The sequence below is a fragment of the Oenanthe melanoleuca genome, chromosome 2 (assembly GCF_029582105.1).
Source record: "Oenanthe melanoleuca isolate GR-GAL-2019-014 chromosome 2, OMel1.0, whole genome shotgun sequence".
Classification (NCBI taxonomy): Eukaryota; Metazoa; Chordata; class Aves; order Passeriformes; family Muscicapidae; genus Oenanthe; species Oenanthe melanoleuca.
This window is the reverse complement of record NC_079335.1, coordinates 87,793,113-87,820,475: the sequence shown is the minus strand read 5'-3', so window position 1 is coordinate 87,820,475 and position 27,363 is coordinate 87,793,113. Positions and strand designations below refer to the sequence as shown.

General features: G+C 41.9%; 1 long non-coding RNA gene across 1 annotated transcript; it reads left to right on the top strand.

The window, feature by feature from the left end:
* On the top strand, nucleotides 1-27,150 carry LOC130249965 (uncharacterized). The gene is made up of 3 exons (XR_008839876.1): nucleotides 1-410; nucleotides 5,841-6,108; nucleotides 26,189-27,150. It is a non-coding gene; the product is annotated as an uncharacterized LOC130249965 (long non-coding RNA).
* Nucleotides 27,151-27,363: the final 213 nt, after the last annotated feature.

Sequence of the window (27,363 nt, the reverse complement as noted above, 5' to 3'; positions counted from 1 at the left end):
CAAAGGGAAATGCTGCAAGGTTATGGAGCAGGGCTGTTTGCTCTGTGGTGGATGGTCATTACAGCTCCTATTTAAGGTTTTCCCTGCTTGTGAAGTATTCTGTAATCTTTATTGTGGAAAATGGTCAGCATCATGAATGCTTTTCAGTGAATAAATACCCACCTTGCTGACAAGGACTACAGCAAATAGGCATCAGATTATTGGCGATGAATTTTATGACTTTGACTTTAACAACTGTGCTTCATGGCTGCTTTGATCAGACAATTGATATTCTGGAGAGGTTGCCTCCACGTGGAAAGAAGCTTAAGCAAAGGACTCTGCACAGGACTGGTGAAGGAGAAAGAGTGAAAATTCCCTGAGCATGGCAGAGGGGAAGGCTCACAAAGACACTCCATGTCGGACACTGGAGGGTAAGTGCTGGACAGACTTTCCAGATCATTGTTCTATTAAATGGGTTCACTGGCAGAGATATTTCTATGCCATGGTTAATAACATTTGTGGAAAGTCACCTCTACATTGGTAAAGATGACCATCAGATTTTCAAGGCACAAGTCAGTTGTTTAATCAAGGAAGAACAGTAATTCCAGTACCCCTGTCCACTGAAAAACTAAAAGCCAAACCTTACATTTCAAGCCACATAGGGGTCAACTACGTGCAGAGAAATCATTTGCTCTCTAGCAGCTGAATGCAATAAAACTGCAAACTTTTCACAGATAATTTGCAAAAGAAAGAGAGGCTAAATTAATTGAATAAATTATTTCCTATGAATCATTCACTCTGCTCTAATTAACAGGAGCTTGTGTACTCAGCTCCTTCTGCAGTATCTCCATGGCTGCCCCTAAGGGTCAGAGTCCCTGAGAAATCTGTAATTTTACTTTCAAATGTGTTTTCATTAAGTTGTAGTTGGAAACAACAACAAAAAAGATACTCTGAGGAAGAAAGGAGGAGAAATTATCAAGGGGACTTAGGAGCGGTTGAACTTCAATTAGGGATGGCATCCTGGTTCTTCACAGAAATATTTGGGTGCTTATCTGGACTGCTCACACCACCTGGATGAAGGGCTTCTCAAAAGCTCCCCCAATCCAGATGCCACAGTTCCCCTAATTAATCTTCCTTTGGACCCTCCAACCTCACAGTGAGCCTGCACACTGACGTCTCCCAGGATTGCTGCAAACATTATTAGCCTGTACATTAGAACAGTTGCCAGGAAATTAGATGGGCAGGCACAGATTAGCTGGAAGTGGAGAGATGGAGAAACAAGGGAACATTAGTTTCCTCATGGGTACCAGCAGATGAGTGCCTGCTTATGCAGCACGTAACACACTCATTGCAATGCAACATCTTCCCTGTCCCCTCTTCCAGAGAGGTGAGAGAAGCCTCTGCCCTGATGCCATCATTGTGAAGGTTTTAGCTACAGGGGGGTTTGTTTGCTGTGTTTTCAGTTTTTTGTTTGTTTGGTTTTGTTTTTTTGTTTGGTTTTGTTGTTTTGGTTTTTTTAAATGGTTGAATTCAATATGGGTATCACTGACATTGTGAATATGTTTGCTGTACTGTAAAATAAAGTGTCTGCTCCACAGTAATCCTCTGGGGTGGTGGACTCCAGAGGGTGGCACTGGAGAAGTGGATAACCCAGTTCCTTTACTGGAGATTACATTGTCCCCTGCAAGCCAAACCCCTGTACCATCCAGAGGATTTTTGCCAGTGAATAATGAGAGAAGGGAGGAGAAGAGGGAAGCAGGGTGACTGACCAAACCCACCAATCCTCAGTCAGGAAAAAGAAGCAACATCAAAGTAGTAAAGATCTCTTGAAGATTTCAAAGAACACTTTGCTCTGAGCTCAGGCTAGTAAACATTTGGGAATTTTCAGGGTTTTGCACATTCTCCATCCTTACCACATACTTCAAAATTTCTCTCTTGACCTATTAATGACTTCTACTGCATTCAGTGCCCCAGGGCCCTAACCCACATCAGAGCCCCACTGCACTGGGCACATGGCAGCAGAGACTGCCTTGAGGAGCTCACAGTGTAATTAGGCAAGGCAGAAAGAAGGTGGAAAAGGGAATTGCAGTGCCAGGAATGCCTGGGGTCTCAGCAAGGTGGCTGCCCCTCTGACCTGCTGCAGGAGAAGCAGAGAGTGGGTCTCCTGGCACAGTGTGAACTGTCCTCCTCTGCCAAATCTGCAGCCACACTTGGGTGGGTGCTGCTCCACATTAAACATTGGTAGCAGTTAAATCCTCCCTCTGCAGAAAGAAGCACCATGCAACATCCTTCCCCTGCCTGCCCCCAGGAAAAGGCAGGCAGCTGTGCTGTTCTGCACCTGACCACAGACTGGCAGGATACCTGAGATTCTACTCTATCTGTTGGTAGAAAGTCTGAGAGAAGATTTTAAGGGAAAAAAGCTCACAGAGAAAGATCATTTCCTTATATTAAAGGACCATGGGAACAAGACAAATGTTACAATAACTGGAGAGAAATAAAATTAAGCCAAAATTATCTTCTCCTGAAAAATTAGAAGGATTGTGTTCCGGGAAAAAGCCCCCTTTCCCTTTACACAGTAGTCAAACAGGTCAAAGTAATTAACATTAAAGTATCCATGTAATGGGATGTGTAGAATCCAGTTACAAATACTGATTTTATAAAAGCATCTTCTGAAAAGAGACAAAATTATTCAAAACCACTCTCCCGGAGAGTATAAATACACAATTATATCTAATCTGGGCAAGCTGTTGAAGGAGTATATTGGTAACAGAGCAATTATAAATAGCTCAGTTTGTTTCCTTGCTTCCTCTGATATTGTTCTGTTTACTATGGAGACTTCTCATGCCTGTGTAGGCACAAGAGAAGAATTGAGCTGTATGTTTTGCAACAAATACATAAACATACAGGCAAAGCAGGTGTAAGTTTGATCACTAACTCTTCTGGCTGTACTTTGTGTTACTCTTGTCTCATTCTGAATTGTGAACCCTCTGTGCTTACTGCCACACAAACACAGAGGGTAACCAGCTTCTTTATTTACCTTAAAGTTTGGTGGGGGTTTGGTTTAGTTTTGTTTTTTTGTAACCCAAAAGGCATATAGTGACTCATCATGGAACCCAAAATTTCCCCTTTTCAAGGAGAGTTAAAAGGCTGATATGTGTATGCAGACACATTTCCAAAACTGAAGAAAAATTTAGGGGGAACCAAGAAAGCTTGGACCTTCTGCCCCAAATGGTGGTTTACAGTAGGGGCTGTCTGAGCTCTTTGCTTTGTAAATAACATTTAATCCATATACTTGCTTTTGCTTAGATAGCTTCCTATATTCCCAGGTCTCTGCTTTCCCCCAGGCTGGTTGGTGCTGATATTGACATTCATATTCTTGAGAATAACACCATAACAGGTAGCACTCTGCTTGATTCAAGAGATGTAGGAGAGTCATGCCCTGAATCTGTCAAAGGGCATCTTTATGCATTATTGTTTTCCCTTGAAAACTGAAGTGGAAGCTGAAAAGATTGAAATACAGGTGTATGTAGGAATGCCTTGACTCTCATTATAAATAACACTTAGAGGGTTGTTACTCAAGATGGAGAACTGCTCAAGAGGGAGGGAGGGGGGTCTGAGTTTCTGAAGTGACAGGCTTAGTGGTCCTTTATTATTGTAAATGATACTGCTACACTCCAAGTATTCCTTCAAGCTGCACAGAAGTGCACTGAAGGTTGGACAGAAGCATGATTTAAGACACTTTTCAGGTAGCAAAATGGATAATCAGCTAAATCTTCCCAATACAAAGGTTTTAAAACCCCACCTTTTAGCCTTTCATATTGGTTTTCTGTTTTTGTTGTAGTAAGTACTGCCCTGTCTATTTAGTACCCAGAGCTCTTTATCTGGGCTCAAAAAGCTAAAATTATGCTTTGAAGAGCTGTTTTTATTCTCTTTACAATTGTTCTTTCTTTTCTCTATCATGTAATTAAATGCAAGAATCATGGAAATATTGCTATTTCACATTTGGTTTTGAGAACTCAAGCTGTGTGTATATTAAAGTAGCTTTTTGTACAATTTACTGATAAATACTGAATTCAATTCAGTAAATCCTCTTGGGACCAGAGCTGTTTTTAATACCTGCATAAAGTTGCATCATGTGCATATGTGCTTTCTTTAGTGCAAGTGACCTAAACTTATCTAAGTACTTTCTCCAGTACTAATTACAATGCACAACATAAAACAACAGCATCCATTATTCTAATGTTCTTCCTGAACAAAAGTTTTTGTGTATGCTTCTTCTCAGCTGTGAAACAATCTCTTTCAACTGAAGTGCTGTTTATTACTTTCTTTCCAGAGCTAAACCATTTTTCTAGGCTTCATAATTAAACCTGTGTTAAAAGGCTTTTGTGGTTGTCTACAAAATATAATGTTTAGTCTTCACAGACAGAATAAAAACTCAGACTTGGTACATGCAGATGATTGAGGGGATATCCAAGTCAAAACTCCTGTGACTGCTTTAACAAGCTTCTCCTTGGACTGTTTTATCTCATTTGCTTGGTGAAAGTGTGGCTTTCATTAGCCTACCTTTGATTTGTGTGACTTTGTACTCAGACATACAACATTTCCAATGCTGGCCACATTAAATAAAAGGAGGAGGACAAAAAAACCTCCACCAAACAAAAACCACCACATTACTAAGAAAGTCTGAAAAATATTTTTCAGATTTATATAATAAAATTGTTCATTTAGACTTCACAGACTCAGGCCAGGGACAACTTCCCACTTGGAAATGATGCAGAAGAGCAACCAGGATGAGGACTGTTCAGTATTTCCTTGCCGTCTTTACTATCCTGATTTGTGATTTACATAAAGGTGTATTCATCCTATGATATCTTTGGCACCAAGAGCCAAAGGTCAGACGACACCCCAAAAATATTTGCTCAGTTAAGAAAAACATATTTTCTAGGCAGAATAATCTACCCACACAACAAAAAAATGAATGCCAAACTGTGCAACATTTGAGTTCTGTAGCAGAGTTTCCATGTTGTGTGGCTGCCAGCTCCAGGCTGCATGGGATGGACACCGTGGTGCATCTGGGTCCTTGCTGCTCTCAGAGAAACACCAGCATGCAACTTGCACTGCAGTCATTTGGCAGGGCTCCCAACTGCAGCCCTTCCCCTCTTTTTCAGCATCAATTTCCTTTGGCATTTTATATTTTTCCTGTCTTTTCAGGTGTTTTTCTCAGCCTTCCTGTTTCTGGTGCCCCAGGGCACAAAGTTCAGCTCCTACCAGGCACTCTCCCCATCCTTCTTGTGCCTGCCCTTCTCAAACCCATCCCTCACAGTCCCACCAACCCCCTCCTCAGTTAGCACTCTTCCCAAATCAGAAACTACTGTAAACAGGGAGGAAGATGGCAGAAGAACAGGTTGGAAGTCACCTTAAGATAATATTGTTAGGTACAACCCACAAGCAGCAGAATGCCAGGGGTATAATGAAGTGCTGCTTCAAACTTCATGGAAATGGCAAAGGACTGGCATTCAGAGCCACTGTGGGACAGAGTCAGGCCAAAAGTCAAAGCCCTTTGCATCCCCAGGTGTACAGAGTCATCAGAGTACAGGAACTGTCTAATTTCCTACACCACTGAGGACACCTGGATAAAACATGCTGCAAATAAATTCTCAGTTTAGATGTTTATGCAAGAGCAGAGCAGAAAAGTTGGCAAAAAGACCTCAAACAATACTTAGGAATTGTATCAAGTGTCACATGGAAATTACAGACACCCCCCACATGGTAATATTTAACCAAGAATTCAGCAAATTTTGTACCAAATTGCACAGCACATGCAAAAAGTCATATTTGATCATCCATTTTCTTTTTCTCAGGTTGTCTTCTTTTCACCTCTTTTCAACTAAGCAAGTAGAACAGCCAGGAATGTTGAATACACTGGCATTCTTCTACCTGGACAAAGCATTTGGAATAAAGCATCAAAGTGCAGAACTGCCTCTTAAGGCACCAAGAGACAACAGCAAGATCCTGCAAAGCTAATTCCTAGCATAAGGAGTATAATGCTGGAGAAGCAATGGTTCCAGATGCAAATCTTACTTCATGAGAAGAAAACATCTGGAGCCTTACCAATAATGGAAGGCATTTGTAAGCGTCAAAAACCAGAGTTGCCCTTAACATGATGTGAATTCCAGTTCATAACAAAAACATGTGTATATTTAGTTACATTATATGATATAAAATCAGGGTGTACTGCTGTTTATTTAAAATCCAAAGTTTACAGAAAAGCTAATGAGTTGTGGACAGATTGATGCAAGTGGAATCAGAAATTTCCTCACCTTGAACAAAGCTGATCCCTTCAGGCACAGAAAAACAAACAAAAAGGTCTTTTAGCTGAACCTTGCAACCAGCCCCATGGGCTTCTGCCACTGACAGCCTCAGGAGCACCTTGCATTCTGCAGGGACATGTTGTGCTAAGCCAGATGTGGAAAGAAGCCTCACTTAGGGACCACAGTAGTCCAGAAAGCCCTTACAAAGGTCTGCCCTACAAAAATGAAGGTCATTCTTTCCTAAGGAGTAAAACTTTTTATACTTACAAGGTTTGTTCTTCCCAGCTGCTCTGAATTCTTGTAGCATAACCCTGAGGGCTCTTTTTTTCCCATTTACATGCAAAATAAACTTTCTGGGTCATTTCTGCAGAATATTTGCATCCCAGCTTTAACAGGGCTAAAGTCACTCATCCTTAGCTTGGTTTATGTATTTCTGAGCCTCGGTGTGGAAACAAATCCAGCAGTCATCTTCTGCCCCAGTCACCTTTTCCTTGCAATGGAAGAACTGAACCATTTCCTAGAACTACTCTCTCTTCCCCCACTCCCTCTGAGCACCTTTTCCCCACTTCTATTTAATGTCTGCCCTGTTAATGTGATTATGGGAAACCCTGAAAGAAAATCGTTCTGGAAATATTTGACAAGTGGCCAAAAAGTATCGCTGATATCCAGACATGGGGAGGAAGGAACCCCACTAATGCACAGAAAGCATCTCCTTGATGGGCACATGTGACATGCTAAGGAGATTCAAACAAGAGAAGAAAATAAACAACAGGGAACAGAGAAAACAAAGTAGATGGGCCTGGGTGTCTCAGGGGGTGTATAATGGGAAAGAGAGATTTTCACCTCAGGGTCAGCTGCCTGAATCTGATGCAGGCTCACAGCAGCAGAGCTCTCACAGCCCCTCAGATGCCAGACTGGCACTAACTGATATGAAATAAATTGTTAGCCTGGGTTTATCTCTGAAGGAATCATGGTCAGACCTGTTCATCAGGAAACATGGCCTGCCTGCTGCATTTCCTTGCTTACTTCCAGGCCAGCCTGCCAGCTGCCCAAAGGAGTCTAGCCCACATCCCTGTCGCTCTATTTGGTCAATGTGTCACCAGCCAGGCAGTTTCTGAGAGATGAATCCAGAGCCAGTAACCACATAGAATAGGGAGGGCATCCTTCCCATGCCAAAGCAAGATGAAGCTTTCAAACACCACATAAGGCCACACACTGACAGAGCTGTCTGAAAAACAGAAATTCTGTTCTCTTGGGAGAAGAAGGTGAAAAAAAGTAGGATTGGGAACTTCCAAATTAGGAGCACAGAAACGCTGGTAATTTCTTGTGGTGCAGAAAATCTGAATTATTTCACTTTGGATACTCAACTGAAGTTGAGTATTACATGTTGAAAAGCTGAGGTAACACATATTTGTTCTGACCTTTTCAACTCAATTGTCCTTGCATTCACTCAGGAAAGCAAGAGTGAGTTCAGGTGTTTCTCTCAATAACAATGTGTCATAGATTTCACAAAAACATATTCAAACAAAAAAATAACAATCTCATTGCAAAATGTAACAAAGCTACCACCTGATTATTAATTGTTCTTGAAGAAATATGTTGGCAAATCACCACCTAAATTAAGACGAGAACAAACAGCTTTTTTTTCATTTCTGCATAGTGTGTATTTTTTCAAAAAAGAGGAATGTTTTAAACAGGTTATTTTCCCCAAACCAGTCTTTAATACCATAATATGCCACAGCCTTTCTGCATTATATACAAGACAAGTAATTTTAGGTGAAATCTCAGCCCTGCCAAGGTCAGGCCTGGGAATTCATCTGTGGATTTCAGCATGGCCTGGATTCATCTCTAAATCCGTGCATTGTAAATCCCTGGCTGTGAAGAAAGGATAATGGTATCTTCTGTAATGGACAGGGAGCTGCTGCATGGCAATTAAGAAAAACAAACAGATGAACACTAAACTCTGCTTTTAGATTTTATTGCCTGTATGGGCTGGTATTATCCGTAATGTTATAGGGAAAAAAGGCACAACTTTGCCAGCACAGCTCTTTCCAGTCTAGATGCATTTCAGTGGTAGAATAATATCCAGGAGGAGCAGTTCCACCAATGTACCAGCACCTGGCAGGCAGCAGACTTTGCCAGAATTTGGCCGAGAAGCAGCTGGGTGTGGCTGAATGTTGCCTGGCATCCTGGGTGGTTGTAACAAGGTGAATCCTTAAAGTTATGAGCCACTGATTAAAGGAGGCAGACAGGAAAGGCAAATGAAGCAGGGACCTAGCAGGATTATAGAATGAGCATGTCCTTCTGGAGAGCTCAGCTGGAGGCTGCTGGCTGAGATGATGGGGATTGAAGCTGAAGGAACCAGGATACTTTTCGCTGGAGGGCTTGTCAGTGCCTGGCTAAGCCAATGCAGGAGCAAAACACCTTTTGGCCTGGAAACCTTCCAAAGTGGAGTATTAGTTATTGTGGCAAAGGGTGCAGCAGGTGGCATGATCCCCTGTGAGTTTCACTGATGTACAGTTGTGGGGGCTGACTTAGACCAGCATTTTAACAACCACCACTGTAAGTTACAGGGTGGCCAGCTTTGTAGGTGTTTGGGTCTTCCTTTACTGGCACACATGAAAACCCAACAGGGAAAGAAAATAAGAGATGGGGTTTTTATGTCACTTGCAAGTTCTGTTACCCTCCAATGGTTCTAGAAATGATCCATGTATATGTGACACAAATCACAGAAAAGATGTATTGATGTTAAGGAGCTGTGGTGGGGTGTGCTCACATATGTACAGGTAGGTGTGTGCATATGTACTTGACTCAATGTGTTTGTATGTGCACACAAGACTGAACTGTGATGCTGCTTCTCTCTCCAACTCACAAAACTATTTAGTTTGGAAACCTTTCAGATTGCTGACTCCATGTTGATCCAGCACTGCCATGCCCCTAAATGCCCTAAATACCCCAGGGATGATGACTCAACCACTTCCCTGGGCAGCCTGTTCCACTGCTTTCTCTGAAGAAATTTTTCATAATATCCAATCTTAACCTCTCCTGGTGCAACTTGAGGCTGTTTCCTCATCCTGTCTCCTGATGCTTGGGAGGAGAGAACACAGCCTTCTTTCAGGCAGCTGTGGAGATTGATAAGGTCTCCTCTGAGCCTCCTTTTCTCCAGGCTAAACATCCCCAGCTCCCTCTGACACTCCTCATTGTGCTCCAGACCCTTCCCCAGCTCCATTGCCCAGAGCCGGACACGCTCCAGTCCCTCAATATCTTCCTTGTGATGAGGAGCCCAAAACTGAACACAGGGTTTGAGGTGTGGCCTCACCAAGCTGAGTACAGGGGAACAATCACTGTGTCCTGCTGGCCACACTATTGCTGATCCAGGCCAGGATACCATTGGCTTTCTTGACACCTGACCCCTGCTGACCAACACCCCAGGGTCCTTTTCCACTGGGTAGCTTTCCTGCCACTTTTCCCCAGTCCCGTAGTGTTACATGGCGTTGTTGGGATGTTAGGGCAGGACCTGGCACTGAGCATCATTGGGCCTCACACAACTGGCCCACTGATCCAATCTTAATTCTGATTTATTCAGGTATTGTAAATCAGTTTGTTCATTGTAAATCTGTCCAACATAAACTAAGTTTGTATGTTGAAATTTTCCAGTATTTCAGGAAGTAAGTGGACTGACAGTGACCTTGTAATGCCTGAGCCCCCAGAAGCTGCACATGGGACCTATCCTCTCTGTAGCCATGTAGAGACAACTGCTGCTTCTTGGAGGGACAACAGGACAGAAAGCTTACATTAAACAGTGTGATGTGCAAATCTTACCTGAACCAGGTGATCTAGCAGATGTAGTCAATTCCCACCATTGTTATGTCACTGGTGTTACCCATGATGGAAAATTATGCAAAATAGAGCTCACTAAGACTTTCACTGGGTTTTACATGTCACAGCTGGGATATTTGTAAAATGCTGTGGGGTTTCCATGGAAAATTCCTTTGCTATTTTTAGTTCTTTATTCAAAGAGGCACAAGGAAGGACTCAAGTCATTTATATAAAATAAGTCAAGTTTTCAACAGGTAACATAGTTTGATCATACAATGAAAAATTAAGCTGAAGCCAGGCCCAATTTGTATCCATGTAAGCCTCTATGTGTCAGGCACAATTTTAGCAAAATGGTAAAAGCAACTACTTGTTTTACTTATGGATTTTTGAGGACATTGCTGTAGGTGATTTTAATCAAGATTCAATGTTTCTGAGTAGAGCCTAACCCTATATAAGCAAGGACAAGGATGGGATTGGTAGCTCTGTGCCCCCATCTAAATTCACAGATCATAATCTAAAGCTGGCTGGAGATTGACAGCTCTGTTTCCCTTTAGGTTTCAAGGCTTTGAGGTTGATTTCCCCCTTCCTGGGAATAAAAATTAATGGTTCCAATTTCTTTAATGGAAACATAGCAGCGTCAGAACGGCTATTTGGGAACCAAAATTTTCATCTTCTCTTTCAGAAAAGGAGAAGGCCAGGACAAAGAGAAAGGTTGTGAGAAGCTGGGTGCTTGTGCCCCTATGTCCACTTTCCCATGCAGGAGGGAATCTGGTGTTCCACAGGCGTTACTCAGAGCTCCAGGTTAGCAAGAAGGTTGCTCGCTGTCTTTGGCCTGTTTCTTTTCCTCCAGCCATTAAATGAGAAATTCAATCAAATCCAATTAATTGCAGGAACATTTCACTCAGCTGCGTGTGTTTGGAGCTGCTTTGCTGTCAGCCCGCCCGGGATGATGAGATTATCCATGCTTATTAATATGATTCTGTTTAACTCTGCCACTGCTTGATATTCCGAGGCACAAAAAAATTGTGCAGCAAAGGCTGTTTCTGGATGAAAAAAGGCCTCTCTTCCATAATGTTGTGTGCATACTCCAAGCTTTATTACTCTTCCTATGTAGTGTGGTCTAAACCCATGCAGGAGTGGAACCAGAATGTGCTGAATTCCTGTGTTGCTGGCACACAACATGCCCCAGGCTACTGTGAGCCCCTGCAGTACCAGCTGCTGTTCTCCATATCCCCCCTTACCCCCTTGTTAAGACCCCATGGACACACAGTCTCAATTCCTCTGAGCCTTTGCTAGTTTGGGACTGAATCTCCAGGTCATCACTACGTGGATAGTTTTTTCCCCTTATTTTTGTGGTAACTTCAATCTGGTTGATTTCTTACTGTTCAATACTCAGAAAAAGAGAAAAAAGGCAATAATGTTTGCCTAGGAAATTAAATTCCCTTGAAAATGTAGTCACGTGGATTAGGAGACAAGGACAAGCTTCAAAACAATAAGTGTGGGGGCCAAACTTTCACATGTTGAGGTCAGTTAGTGCTCCACTCCCATGTCACTGTCACACATGTCATCACAGGATGCCACCTTTGCTGTGTGCCTCTAGCCTGCACTGTGGTGCAAATGCTGGCTTTTCCTTCAGAGGCATCCATCCTCAAATGCCACTAATGCATTTCAGCTCCCCTTTGAGATGTGGCATGAAAAGATGGCATCTGGCACAGGAATATTCTGCACTATTTACATGCCAATAAGTGACTCTCAAGCCGTTTCCTGAGGATCTGGGACCAGCTGATGTCTCTTGCAGATTCCTAATTCCCCAGGGAAGAGCTGTGAGAGTGCTTTTTCCCTTCTTTTTCTGTCATATGCTGCTCTTTACTGAGCTGGGAACAGGGCGTGGTTTGGCTGCCTCTAGCCCCTTGGAATTAATGCCCATTAATGCCAGTAACTGCATTCCTACAAACTCAATTTCATGTCTAATTTTAATGGAATCTGCTTCAGATACAGTAAAACCTTCAATTAGCCCAGATACTTTTGGGAAGGCAATGGACAAGGAGCTGAAGAACAGCCCTAGTGGGAATAGAAGTGGTAGGATTCTAGATTTAATAAAGGATTGCCCGGATCACTTCTAGTCTATAGCTAAATAAGGAAGTATGGAAACATACCAACGCAATGGAAAGGACAGAGGAATTAAGGAGCTTGAGAGTAAAAAAATTCCCATGCCCCTTGCCTTCTGACCAGGAGAAAGTCACCTTTAATATCTCAGTTTTCCTATCTGTATAATAGAGGATGTAACACTGGCTCACGTTTGCTAAACCCTGAGATTAGAAGAGAAGGGTAGAAAATATGTGCAACCTACATTGACTTAAATTGAGCTTTAAAAAGATCCTTTTAAAAAACAATCTAATGCAGATTATATGTCTCTTTATATATATATATATTTCATAATAGCTTTTAGAAATACGTGTCATGGCCTTTATTTATGATTTAATTGTGCTGGTGTCACCATGACGTGATTTCATTTGAATTATGACTCCAATGGGAAATCAGCATGTCACCTCAAAGTCAGGGGAAGTCTTCAGGGGAACAGTATAAGAGAGAGGCAATCTGGGAAGGAGATTTCAGAGCCGTGGTAAAATGAATGTGATTTGATATAGTGACTGCAGCTAAGTGACACATTTTATTACCTGCACTGGTCAATAATGATCTATAGGAGCCCAATTTTGAAACTTTCTTGTTTTTTTCTTGTCTTCTCATATGATGTTGCCTGACCTCCAGCTGTCTCATCCTTTATCCATGAGAATCTCTTATTAGTTTTCAGCACCAGTACTTTTATTCTACAATTCTCTAACCTCTTAGCTGATAAACTAAGGTTGTACAAACTAAGTTATACAAGTACTTTTGTGCATCTCTGAGAAAGAGTAAAAAAAAGGCAGAAAGAGGCAAAGCTGTCTACTGTTACTCAGTCAGCTAACAGCCAGTCAGAGATAGACAATTAAAATAAAATATCATTTATACTCATCATGATATTCAATAAATGCAGAAATTGGTCTTCTTTCTGTACACTGACAGGCACTCACAAAAGATTTCATAAATAAATAAATTAGAGAGACCTTAAAGACATTAAATGGCAAAAATTTTGGTAACACTTTATTACCAGATATAGCTATTGTTATTCTCCTCCTTACTTCTATTCTTTGCCTATAAGTTCTGTAAGAATCAAAACTTTTAGAAAGAGGGTTGGCTTAATATGTAGTTAAAATGCCAAATGGGTGGAAGTGAGCCAGGAAAAGGAGTCTTTTCTTCATTTCTCCTTGAATTTCTTCTCAAGACAAAAGTTGGCAAAGTATGCTGCTCTGAAATGCAATTCTTTTTTTTTGCTGTTCACAATTCCATTATTAGTTCTAGCATTTGTAAAATGTATTCTTTACAGCATCTCTGGGGACATATAAAAAATGTAAATCTACAAGTATTATAAACCTCGTTAGACTACTTCCTTGGAAGAAAACTCTTTACACTCCTCACAATAGCTGTTCTGTAGGGCAGAAATGGAGGAAGTAGAAAGGCTCCATATCATGGGCTTGTGCTTCTTTCAGGCCAGTGGAAAAAGGAAATTCCAGCAATTGGGTGCACCACACTACGGTAAAGCCTGTTTTACAAACCCAGATTTTAAATCTAAGCTGTTATGCATTTAATAATAATGATTTGGCCTAAACACTTCCAGCTCTTTCACAGAGACATCACCCACAGCCTGGACTGTTCCACAGAAATAAATAAGGAGCCCAGTGCAGGCACTGATGCATTCATTGTATAGACTTTCTCTAATTAACAGCCCAAAGTAAACACAAGAATGTGCTTCAAGGCTTGTGCTGCCCAAAGTGAGCTGTACCCAAAGGGAGCTGTAGACATCACAAATCATTACTCACAAAAGAAGGATGAAGCAGGAGCAAACAACCCTCAGACTGGACCTTAATTCTACTTAGGAGACCTGAGGCAGGCACAGAACTGCTAAAAGCACTCTCCCCACAAGTGCAGTGCTTGAATAGCATGGCTAGGAACTAACCCTGCTCAAACTCTAGGTGATTCCTCTGGCTTAGCAGCACTCTTGAGAAAAACTAGACACAGCCAAACAAAGTCGTTGCTATCATCTTTCTGGATGCACATCTGTTAGCAGAGATAATTGTTCCAATTATCATTGGTTCTAACAACTTGATAAATCATTGCAAACACATTTCATATTTAGCATTAGTTTTATATTTGCAAATGTTTTCGGAGGACGTTGTAATAAAAAATATCAACTGCTATAAAATAATACAGTATCTCAAAGCTTGACAGAAGACTATGTTGACATCTTTGAATGACAATGTGTCTTAATATATAACATGCTGCTTATGCCTGTAATGTCCTGACATCTGCTAGTCATCTATTAAACATTTTAAACATCACCACCCATGTTCAGAAATCTGAGCTACGTAAGACTATGGGAATGATAAGGAATAGAGAAAGAAGGATGAGGAAACTCACTGATTTAATTAAGATGTATTTTTAACGTCTCCAGCAACTTCTGACAGTAGTAAAGACATTAAAAGAAGTGCCAAGACTGGGAATTTACTGGCTGTGCCACCCATCAAAAACATAAAAGCTAGGGAAAAAAAGTTTTGATTTAATGTTTTTGTTACACAAAACCCCAATAACCCAGTGGCATAATACTGGAAAGTTTGAAGAAAACAGCACTGCTTAATCATTCAGACAAGGTGCTGGTGTATGAAGCACAATGTGCTGTTCTGCAGAAAACAGAAGACAAGTTACCACATCCAAGTCAATTCTTTCCCACTGTAGCATGAGAACATGATTAATAGGTTGGGTCAAAATATTTACATTTAGAAATATTAATTTGCTCCTTCCCAAGAGGTTCTCTAAGCCTTAATGCAATGCTATTTTTATTTCTTTGATTCATATCCTGGTAACTCTAAACAAACAGGCACTTGCACATTTACAGCCAATCTAAACATCCATTAAAACCGTGTATTGTGAAAACCTCTGTTTCCTTTTCCTGTCCATCTTATCATTTGGATCCATGACCTGGAGACACTTCTGACCTGCTTGATGGTGAAGCATCTATTTCCAAATCTGGAGCATTTAAGCACGAGGAGTTTGTAGACTTCTCAAGTGGGATGTCTGGATAGAGCTTCATGCAAGCTCCTGAGGGTGGCTGCTACAGAGATGCCAGCTGTAGACTGAGTTAGGATGATTTCAATGCATTCATTCATCCTCTATTAGTCTCTTCCCTCTTTTTAGCCACCTAAAACCTGGCAACTCTGTGTGCCAACTCAGTGTCATCCAATGGACAATGAGCTGTCCTACCAGTGACCTCTTTAGCTCCTGATAACACTCTAAATTAAATCCTTGGGAAAAGGACCAAACCCAGAGGGCACTAGTGTAAAATTTACTTAGAGATTTTTAATCCTCTCATTCAAATTAAAAGTGGATTAAGTACTATCCTGGGCAGTTACTAATCTGATGGATAAATTATTCTAAGAGTGTTCATAGAATAATATAAAAGATAGCAGTTCCAAATCAAGTGGCATATTATATATCAAATCACATCAAAACTGAGCTCTAAACATTTCTTCAGCAGGGAATCCTGGCAGAGGCAACCATCAGCTCACCTTTGTATCAGTTTCTGAGCTCTTTAGTGAGACTCTTCACTGAAAATTGTCACCAAGAAGCCACAGAAAACCAGGTGTCTAAGCCCATGTTTGGGATCAAACCTTTCCCACCAATGCTAGAATGACAGACATGCACAACAAGCTCAAGAATACAACAAAATTACTTCCATCTCAGGTTTGAAATCTGGTTTCTATTTACTGCACACTTAAATCTTGCACAGGGTGATTTTATTTTTTTTTGTTCAAACCATAATCTAGCTGTTATTAAAATGGAAAAAATTATTCTAATGCATCAAGTCAGCTCTTTTGCTGTATCCCCAAATACTCATCTGAGATTTACATGAACCTTATCACATGCTAATTTTGTCTTCCATTTTTGGTAATCGCTCCTTATAGGTTACTTTGGAATAAAGCAGCCTCTTCCTGTGGGCTCCATTTTCCAGGACAATGAAACAGTTTCTGCAGTTTCCAAGTTTTCCACAGCAGTGGTGTGGCCAGGCATGCTGACAGGGTTTGGGAGCAGCCATGTGCACCACACCTTGACAAAAGATGCACAACAAGACACTTGCAGACACTTTTTTCCTCCCTCCTCAAGCAGACTGGCAGAATGATGGAAAGGTGTGACAGCCCTGCCCTGCATCACATCACTCACAAGCTGGGGGACAGCACACAATGAAATATCTAAAAACTGCCTTTCTCCTCCAATTGCTTCCTTCCCTCCCACTTGTGAGCCTACCCAAGTCCTCTTGGAGGTCTACAACACCAAACACGAGGGAATGTCACACCTGCACCCACCTCCCTTGCTCCTGAGTGTGACCTAATAAGGAATTGCATGGGCATGATCCTTAAAGACACATGAAAGGATTTCTTCCTGATCCACTGGGTTGTAAAGATTCAATAAATATATTTAGAACCAGTGCCTTTTGAGCTGTGTGAGGGCACTTTGGTTTGGGTTTTTTTTTTTTTTTTTTTTTTTTTTTTTTTTTTTTTTTTTTTTTTTGTTAGAGGATTAGTGGGGTTAATGGCACTGCAAATGCAGTTAACTCTCTGCTGTCAGAGGATATGGTGGCTTGCAAGGTGCCCTGTGGCAGCATCTGCTCAGTTTCTCACTTAAGAGCTGAACCACTGATGATCTTGTTGGAGCTTTCCCATTGCCTGCAATATCACTCCACCTTGGCAGACCAGGAAACCTGCTGAAATGAGGATGCATTTCAGTATCCTGAACCTGGCTTAGCTGCCCAGGGTAAAAATGGTGCAGCAAATGGTTGATCTCACTGATGTGAGGTGGTGTGGAAGGTCTTCAAGCAGAAAAGCCTCTGGGACCATTGGGTGTTAATAACCTACTTAGAAATAGCAGTAGAGATTGGGTTAACTAAGAAAATACTTAAAGCTGTCTGCACCTTGCAAAAATGTAGTCCTTATTTTTATGACAAAAGACTTTCTTAGCTGCAAATGTCAGCAATGTGTTCCTCACTCCAGGTATTTATCTAATATAATTAAGTGTGAAGTAGAGAATAACGTTGCTGAAATGCAATATAAATTAATTCTGCATTCATAATGTATAGACACAAGAGAGTATACTCATGACTCTTCCATTTTTAAAGCATATTTTGGCATTTTCTGCAACAATTTCTTACTTCTCTGGTTCTTTGCCTAAAAAATAGAATCCAACTAGCCATTTATAAATGTTTTCTATCTATAGTGTTGTTATAACCCTTCTCCATCTCCATGATGCATATAGTATATATTTTCCACTTGGCAGGAAAACAGATGAGCAACACTTTTGCTTCTGCAGCTGTTGATTATGCAGAGGGGAGGCTGCTACAATTTTCCCTAAGGGAGCTTAGCAAGGTTTATTTTCATTTATTTTTGTTTGAGGCCTGCCTTTTCAGCCAGCAATTCACTCAGTACCTTGACCATGAATCCCTTGTAAACCCTGGCATTTGCTCAGCCTGTTTTTAGGCACAGTACTTAATACTGTTCTTAGGAGATTTTTAATTAGTGAATGAGAGGCACCATATGACAGGATTGTAGTTTATTATGCTGGGGTGGGCCAAGTTGTAACAACATTTTGGGTCAGGCCAGGGTCTCAAGAGATCATTAAAATCTGAAGTAGGCCACTTGACTGTAAATACCAGCACAGAACTGGATTTGATTCCTTTAATTCTGAAAGAAAAGAAAGCCAACTCCTTAGTGTTTTGCCCAGGCTGATTTTATACAGCATTATTACTTTCTTCTTTTATCTGGCACAACGATGTGTTTGGATATTTACTGGTTGTTAGAAAAGACCAAGGCAAAGAAACCTTCATGTGCTGGTGGAAATCAGTCTCTGGCTAGTGATAAAGCATTTCTTTTCTATTTCATGTTTTTAACAAAAATTGCCAAGAAAGAAAAAGAAGACAAAAATGGGGTTGGGGGGGCAGGAGGGAAAGAGGAGGGGAAGAAGAAGATCTGCTGCATGAAAGATAAGGATTGATGAACTGGCTTCCATAAAAACAGAATCTTTGATCCTTTGCCCAAATTTGTATCAAATTTGCTGAGATCAGCATATTTTGCTTTCCCTTTCCACACAGCTCCTCTGAATCACAGGAGACAGTAGGAGGCATGGATTTACAGCAGCTCCAAAGACATTAAGTAAACACACCTTGAGGCCCATCACTATTGCTTTTCTGCTTCTCTGATGTCACTGGGTTAAAACCCAAGGCAACTAAAAACTGTATCTCTGCTCAGTACAAAGAGACTGGTCTAGAGGTAAGTGGAGAAATACAGCTTATATTCATTAACGTATTCATATTTAATAACTTGTTTCTGTAAGTTTCTAAGCCACAGCAGTACTGCCACACAAGTATGTACAAAAAAAATTTGAAGACTATTCTACCAGTAGGCAGCTGTAATGGGCCTAAGTTAACAAAACAACTTTGCTTTATCCCTTACCCACATCTGAAAACTCTAAACTGGAAACTAAATAAGTGGAGAGAGAGGCAGAAAGGACTGGACAGAACCATGAGGTTTGCATCTAGATATGAATTCTCTCCACGTTGCTGAAAGCAAATCAATAATGGATTTTTAAAAATTCAATTTAGAGAAATAAGGCTAGAAAGTCATGCCAGAGTCATATACTGGAAAACTACTTACTCAAAATAAAAGTGCCCCTTAGAATGCAACTTGGTTGGTATAAATGTAAGTAATTCATCCTTCCCTCCTGAGTTTTCCCTTTCCTCACAGGCATTGCTCCATTTTCTTTTGATCTGTACCTTCACCTCCTGGCTGCCATAGTCATGTTACAGTACATTTCTTGCCAACTGCTTCTCCCACAGATGATTTCTACCCATCAGTGAGCCTGTGGCCACCTCTCCCCTCCTGATGTCAGCTCTTTGGGAAAGGACTTTCTTCATCACTGTGGCAACACTTGACTTCACAACAGTGACTTCATTGATGCGTAGGCTCAATGAACACAAATGATTCTCCAGTGATAAATCATGAATGTCACAGGAGATGGCTCCATTGGGATGACCCAACACAATGCCTCACCAGTACCATACAGGGAAGCCTGTCCCCCTCTCCCACCCCTCCTCTCCTTCCCTTCACCCACTGCTTGGCTGGTGCCTCCAGCATCCATTTTGCCTGTGTTTTAACTGAAAAGTGGAATGGGAGCAAGTGGCTAAAGGCTGGTGGGAGTGGAGAGGAGGAGAAGAGGGAGCCAGCTGACAGCCAGAAGTACTGACCCATGAGATGCTTGGAACAGCAGTCTTGTTCAGAAAAATAGACACTGGGAAATCAGATAGACTTTTTTTTTCTCTTTCTCTCAGAGGCCTAAAATTAGAGGATCTGGAAACATACAAAGCTACACATAAGTGAAAAACCAAGTCAGTGGAACAAAGCCAATTTAAAATAACCAAGTGGGTTTGGTCCCTAAAGCTCACGAGTTATTGCCATGAAGTCTCTCCTCATACCTTTGATTTTCCTAAGGATCCCTTCCACTGCCTTTTGCCCTCCTTCTGCACCACTTTTGCACTGGTACATTCTAAAGGTCCCCTTGCAGAGTAAGACCCGACAGACTCTGAAGCCTAGGAACATTCTTTTTGCTCTCTTGGTTTATACTCTGAGTGGGGCAGTGGCTCCTTCAGTGCCAAGAAGGGTATATCAAATTAATCCTGGAATACACTGAAGCTGTTGGCACATCTACTGCAAACCCCTCTGGGCTCAGTCACACATCAGAGAACTGCCTGTTTTGCCTGTCCACGAGTACAGAACAAGTGATTTAGGCACTATGTTTTACTCTGTTATTGCTGAAAAGTAGCCTTTCCCAAGCCTGCAAAGAGTTAATCTTGGCTAGCAGTAGAAAGAGGGGGAGAAAACAAAAGACAGCTCATAGGGTGGAATTAAACCCCTGTGCTATTAAAACTGGTAAGGTCAGTATCGCTGCTCGTTGAGCTCATAACAAGCCCTAGATTTTCCAAGCGTTTTCCATGACCTTGTCTAATCCAAGCAAGGTGCTCCTGTAGTTGGTCACACTCATATAGAAAGAGACTGGGAATGAAAAGGAGGGAGGAGAGGGAGCGTGAGCTTGAGCCTCACCCTGAAAAGGATTACAGCACGTGCAATTTTATTTCATGGTCTGCCAAATGCCCCTTGCTGTGTCTCTGAATGGAAAATTGGATAGAAGAGTGAGCTGGAATTTACAGAGCCTTTGAAAAGCAACTGGTGTCAGCATGTGCTCCAAATATGCCAAGTACTTTTTTCAATAGAGAGAAGGCCTCTTTTGGGCTTTATGGGGCACATGACAGTAGGCAGAAGACAACAAACATTGCCCTGCTGTGACCCCAGCAGAGAGAGAAATCTTCCCACATCCCCCGACCTACGAGGCCAACAGAAGGAAATACGATCACGGCTATTTTCGTCTGGTGTGCATCTTGCTGCAGTGCTGTAGCCAACATCTGCTAAATACAGCTTCAAAAGTGCACCTTTCCTGGAGGAGATGGGAAGGTGGTGGTTCTTACCTCTCTGGGAGCTTGCTTGGCTCCTCTGCTGCAATGGGTGTGTGGTGTGTCCCCATTTCTTTCCTAGAACTGCGAGGGATAGAATTTTTTTGCTTCTCAAGATGAAAGGTCCCACAACCCTCTTCACCTGGGGCTTGCAGTACCAGCTCTGAGAGGTGAGGGCTGGCAGCAGGAACATCACATCCACTGTATGAACATCTTAGGCAGCACAGCTGTGACCTTAGCTGGGCTGCATGGGTGTAAAGCGTCTCAGTGGGTTTAGATGAGTTTTCAGCCAAAGAAAGCCTTGTACAAGATAGTGCAGAACAGCACTATAAATACTCACTGGCTCCTGGTGGAATACAACCCCCAGTCTAATGGAGCCCTGTGACCTGCAAGAAGAGGTGAGACCTGGGGTTGCTGCTAGGCAGTAGAGGAATTCTGTTGGAGTGATACCCATGTGTTCACAGGGAGGTTATATGTTATTATTCCTTTTTCATGTGAGCTTTGTTTATTGTTTTTGGAATGGGATAAAGAGAAGAAAATTTGGACTTAAAAATAACTTGTGCGGTCTGATGTACAAAGATAATATACATAACAGCCTGAGACACAGATTACAGCAACACACCAATAGATGTTTAATTCTGGATTATTTTTAGATGCATAAGAAGTAAGGAGAACTTGCTTCTCCAAGCAGGGGAGTAACCGCTCAGGGGTGTTCTATCCAACTTCAGTAAAAATAAAAGTGATGTTAATGAGGACTCTTTGCACCAGGCTTGGAACACACTTTTTGCTTGAAGAAGAAACAAGCATAGGCTTCCAATGCTTGGCTTAGCAAAACTCAGAATGTCTTGGGTCAAAACAGAGAAGTTTCTGTAAATATGGAAAATATTTACTGAAAGATTCAAATGACTGAAAGTAATCCTCTGTAATATAAACTGCAAGGCCACTTTCATTCTAGCATTGAGCAGGTCTGTGTCAGCAGCCTGTCCTTGTGAGACATCCTGCTCTGTAACCATCTGAGAGGCACACCACCATATGCACAGATAGGAAAATGCCACATTGTAAGGGTTTAAGTTCCTAAAATCATCATCAGAATGGGGGGAGGGGGGACATAACATTTCAAAATACTAGGGAGTTGCCGAATTTTTCCCACTGAAAACTGTTCATAAATAACTCAACATTTTCTACTCACATTCAGAATTAAAAATGTTAGCTTTACTGAGAAACAATGATAGGGAGTATGTTCAATAGAGTAGCTATGTTGTTATAATTGGAAACAAATACTGGTGAAAATGGATCTAAGGAGGCTTGTGTTTCATTTGGCAAAACTTTGACTTTGAGGAAATGTGATATTGCAGTACTTTGCAAGAGGCCAGACTAGAGTTAGAGCGTGAAAGGGTGCAGTGGGAGGGTAGAGATGCCTGGTGGTGGTCTTCACACATTCCATATTAACATTTTCCTTGTCTGACCCCTCCTGTATTTAAAATACTGTTTCAGCTATAAAACGTGATCATGGAAAAACACAATTGATACTCTCATACCATTTGTTCAAAATATGGAACATGAAGGGACAAAATTTCAAGCAAAAGTTAATGATGATCATGATGATGATGACAGGAAGGCTTGTCAAATAAATGTGCAACAGCATCCTACAAGGGCTTTGCTGTTTAGTCTCCCAGGCACGGTCAGCATGCTTTCAATGTTAAGTTTCTCCACATAGTGAGTGGTTGCTATGATCAGGGTTTAGGAAACTGCTCACTGTGCTCTCTGCATTGGGAACACATAACACATCTGACATTTAACTCGGTTTCAAATGGGCATGGATGTTACACAAGTAGCATATTGTATACATGGCTACACAAATATACATGTGTATCATATTAATTTCTTATCTATTTCTCCTACTTTCTTATATGGAGCTGGACACTGATAAAACATCAGTCTGGGATTGAAGTGAAAAAACGTATTTTTCTTACAGCTGTGCCCTTGCTCTGCACCTTAATGCAGCCTTGAAACATTTGGGTCTAAAGAAAAAAACCCCAAAATCGAGTGTGTTTTAGTATCTGGCTACCAGCAGCCCACATGCATCCAGGTTATGAGCTGCTCAGAGGCCACTGAAAGGCAGCTCTCCAGTTATTTCCAGCAGCCCTAACGAGGGCCAGATGCCAGGTTTACTCTTTGGACGTGTCCAGAATGCCCCACAATGGCACCGCCGTAGAGCACTTTCACAGTGTCCCCTTTGTGACATTCTCTCCATGACAAACCCTGGTCTAGACAGGATTGGGCTAGAAATTCCCCTCTCACCACTCCAGCCAGACAGCATTTATGATCACCTAGGATGTAATGCTAGCTTGAGACCTCCGAATAAATGAATTGGCACGGCTAAAGCTCTGCTGAGAGCTTGCTATGCTCAGGTCAGGCTCTGTCAGCTTCTGGGGAAAAAAAAAGTTTGCTTTCCAGAAAAGTCTTCGTTTGTCAGCAGATAATAAAGTCAAAGTCGTAAACCACACCATGCAGGGGTTAGGGTGGAGGATGCTCTATGGGGTGTCAGAGAATTGCCTGTCTGCTAGTGTCCCTCCTGACAGGCTTTTTTGCTGATCCTGCTTGAATTTGGTAGGGAAGAGGAGGGGGAGGGAGGAAGGGGGAAAACATTTCTCCTTCGTGGCAGGCAGGACACTGTGAAGTCATGCTGCCTGTATAGGAAACCCAGCTTGAGTAACCAAAACAAAACCACAACCAGGTCGCTTTTCTTAATTTAAAGGGACTTAATTTCTTCTGTGACAAAAACCCAGGCATGGCTAGCTTTTCTTTCTGTTGGTGGTTCCAGTTCTTGTGCTGGTCAGGGAACTGCTGCTCTGCCTTGTTGCACCATTCTTACAAGGAAGAAATGTGTAGCCCAGGCTGGACCTGTTGTTTCAGCATCCCGAGGGGACTATTCCAGATGCACAGCCTCTGCCAAGAGATGAAAGCTTGACTGATAGGATTTAACAAGTGGGAGCTGAAATTCTCTCTCCTTCTCCTCTCCCCTGCCTCATTTCTTTCTTTCTGGAGGCTTCCAGCTGGAAGGGATTATTGGAGCAGGATTTTGGGAGGCACCTGACATGCAATAACTTTTATAACACAAGCCCAGTGCCCGGGCTCCACGAGCTCTGCCAAATAAAAGTAAACCACTCACCCCAATAAACGGTTTGATCTTTATGAGTTTTCAGAGCCATTCCCCACGAATCCAGGGGGTCTCAGGGACTAAGGGAGAGCTTGATTGCAGGGGCTGAGAGGTCAGCTGGAGGCAGAGGACACTGGGTCGGACCCTTCCCATGCCAGGCTCAGCAGAGCCAGGTGCTCTGCACGGACCCCAGCGGTGCTGCCGTCTCACCCGTGACACCCATCAGATGGGGGCAGGGGCCCAGATGGCCACAGCAGGCCTAGGCTGTGTCTGGAACTAAGCCAGATCCCAGGGTTCATTATCCTCTGCAAATTGTAGGGTGGTGGTGAGGGAAAAAGAAAAAAGAATGGGAACCTTGACCACTTTTAACAGCGGCAAGGCAGTATTTAATTTTCAATCAAGTACCTAAAACAGACTTCAAAGGGCATTTAAGCTGATGGTTTTATTTTCTCATGGAGTAGGAGGAAAGATGAATAAGCAAGGAGTCAGATCTTTCTCAAAATAATTGCAGCCTTGACATATCTAAATTAGTTTGCAAAAGAAAATTCAGGGGCAGTTGATCTTATTAATTAGAGATGCACCAGGACTGTAATACCTAGTTACTCAAAGGCAGCCTGGAGCTACTAAAATAAAATAAAACAAATCTTCCTTCTTCTCCAGTGAATTCAAAACATACTCCCCTCCCTCTCCTCTTTCCCCATTTTAAGTAAAAGTCATAACAAATACCTTCAGTTTGGAGGGGGAAGGGAAGAAATATCTATTAAAAACATGTCATGAGTTCCTCCTCCCACCTTACATGTTTCATTGTGTTTATGATGGATTGCACTGTCGTACATGTAATAGGTTTTGTTACAAATGACTGAGAAAACAAGTATCTTCACATTTAAAAAAACATTACTTAAACACTATTAAAATCCTTTGATGTTCTGGGTTTTTCTTCCAAAGGAAAAGAAGTGGTTTTCTTTCTGACTGGGCTTGCAGTTGCTCCTTATGCACCACAATAATTTTCCTTGCTGTACTGTGCCACCTCTGTGGAGAGCACTCCACGGGCTTGGTAGAGGAGCCTCTGCCTTGGGAAACTCAGAGCCCAAATAGGTGGGAGAAGAAGCCCAAAAGGAAAAAGGCAGGGCTGAGCCTCAGGTCACACAGAACATCGTGTCCTGGCACTGCCCACGTGCCTGCCTGTGGTAGAGTTGTATGTGTATGTGGAAGAGAGGCACAAGCACAGCTCTGCTCAAAAGAGCTGCACCAGGTTTGAGCTAACCTGGGACTGCAGGACCCCAGGGTGGTGGCACCCACATGGGATTGAAAGGGATGTATCATAACTTCAAAGCATCTCTGACATATGTCCCCAGAGTTTTGAAGGGCACTCTCTTCTCCTTTTTGTGTTTGAAAGTTGTATTCAGAGAAAAATGAGCTCCATCTCCCCCCAAAGAGTGAAAATCTTCAGGGAAGCAGCAGATCTAGAATAGAAAATAAACTTGCTCGTTCTTCCCTGCCTTAATTTATGACAAATGGGAGGTAATGGGTGGACAAATGAAACTGTCTGTAGTCTCATTTGGGCTCAGATAACCATGCAATCCTTCTTGCTTATGGAGCTCAAGGAAAAGACACGAGGAGTGGAGAAGTCATGTCTCTTTCTTTTCATAAAAGTGAGACAGCTGGCAGTAAAGCTTCCTCTTCCCAGACTGCCTGTGTCAGGGTGATCTAGTCAAAAAAGAGAGGACAAAGAACAGCTCCTTTTAAAACAGAAGTGTCCATTTTGGAGGGGGATGCTTTGCATGGCTGTGCAGGCAATAAACTGACTGGAATGGGGAAGAGTCAGCAGCATGGTGAGCTCATGCAGCTCATTTGCTAAAATATTTAGGATTAGAAGTATAGTTAAAATCATCATTCCTAGTGTAGGGGGTGGAAAACCTCCCTGCTCTTTTCATCTCTTTCTTCTGTAATTGGATTACATCTGATTTTTTTCCTTCATTAGCTGAAAGTCTTCCAAACTATTCTGATTTGCAGCAGCTGGGAACCACAGGTCTGACCCTGAATAAAGTAAGAACAGGTGTTTGGGACTAGAGGGGAATAAAGCATCCCACGTCCTACCCCTGAGGCCTCCCTGTTACTCTGGAAGCATTATCCCAGGGGGCAGGTGGAATTTTTGGGATTCTCTTCAGAAAAGAGTGCACTACATTTCCCATCTGACATAGCATCTTTAGTGAATTTTGAATTTTTAGTGAATTATGAAAATAATTGCTTAAATATTGCCTAATGCTTATTAAGGCTACAGGACCTGAGAAGACATCCCTGTGACAAATCACCCAGAAGACAGTAACAAGAGAGAGCTTGCTGGAGATGAAGGCAAAATTAAGTGGCCAACCCACCATCCCATGAAGAAAAAAGCTGTTTTATCTTATGAACCTTAGACAATGTTTTCACAGCAACTGAGAAAGTTCTGTGAAACCCAGCACAGATTTCTCCCTTGGTGCAGGAGTCAAAAGGCAGAGCAGAGCTGGCTGGGCTGCAAGGAACAGTGCTCTCCTCACACTACCAGTATATATCGATGTGGCTACAGTAAAAGACAGCTCATCTGTTCAGAACCTGACATAATCTTCAACAAAAGTTAACTATTGCAGAGCATTGTTGAGTTGTGGGTAGTAAACATGGCATCAACTAGACTAACAGAAATGCACTGGTACACAGAACAGTCCCCAAGGTGCTGAGATGCCACTGGCACCCCAACACTGTGTCAGGAGCTGCCCTCAATGAACAGGAGCAAATAGTTTCCAGCACTTCTGGCTGGAATTGTTCTTTTTCACAAGAATATCAGTAATCTTTACATTTCTAATCATTATTCTTGCAGAGTTAGACTTGACTCATGCAAATCTGGAAAGATCAAAGTACAGTTGCATTTTTTTAAAATAGCAGAAGTCAAACTCAAAATTCAAACCCAGCCTGCTTTTTATTTTCTAAACATATATTTATTAATTTTAAGCAAATACATGAGCTTGCAAGGAGACTTTTTTGACATGGTTTTTGAAAATGCTGATGTGAGTAAATTGATCTTGAGAGGTTATTAAACAGGAGCAGAGAGTGACTGTTGCTGGGGCATACTTTCACAATGACTGATACTATATCTGTCCAGCTGTGGAAAATGAAGGGATGTATGTACATATATGTACACATATATATAAATAAATATTTATAGATGTAAAAATAAATCTAATGGTTACATGGATTGCAATTGTCAGAGACAGTAGGAATACCAAAGCTATTAAAAGCACAAAGTTCTTAAGTATTTTGTCCAATGTTAGACATTGTAATCATGAAAGCTGTTCATTCCTAATGGAAAGCACAGGCAAGATTCACAGAGGCAGCAAGACAAAAGGCAAACCTTTCTGCACAGCCACATTGTTTTTCTTGGATTTAGTTCAAATGTAAAATGAAAACAAGTTCTC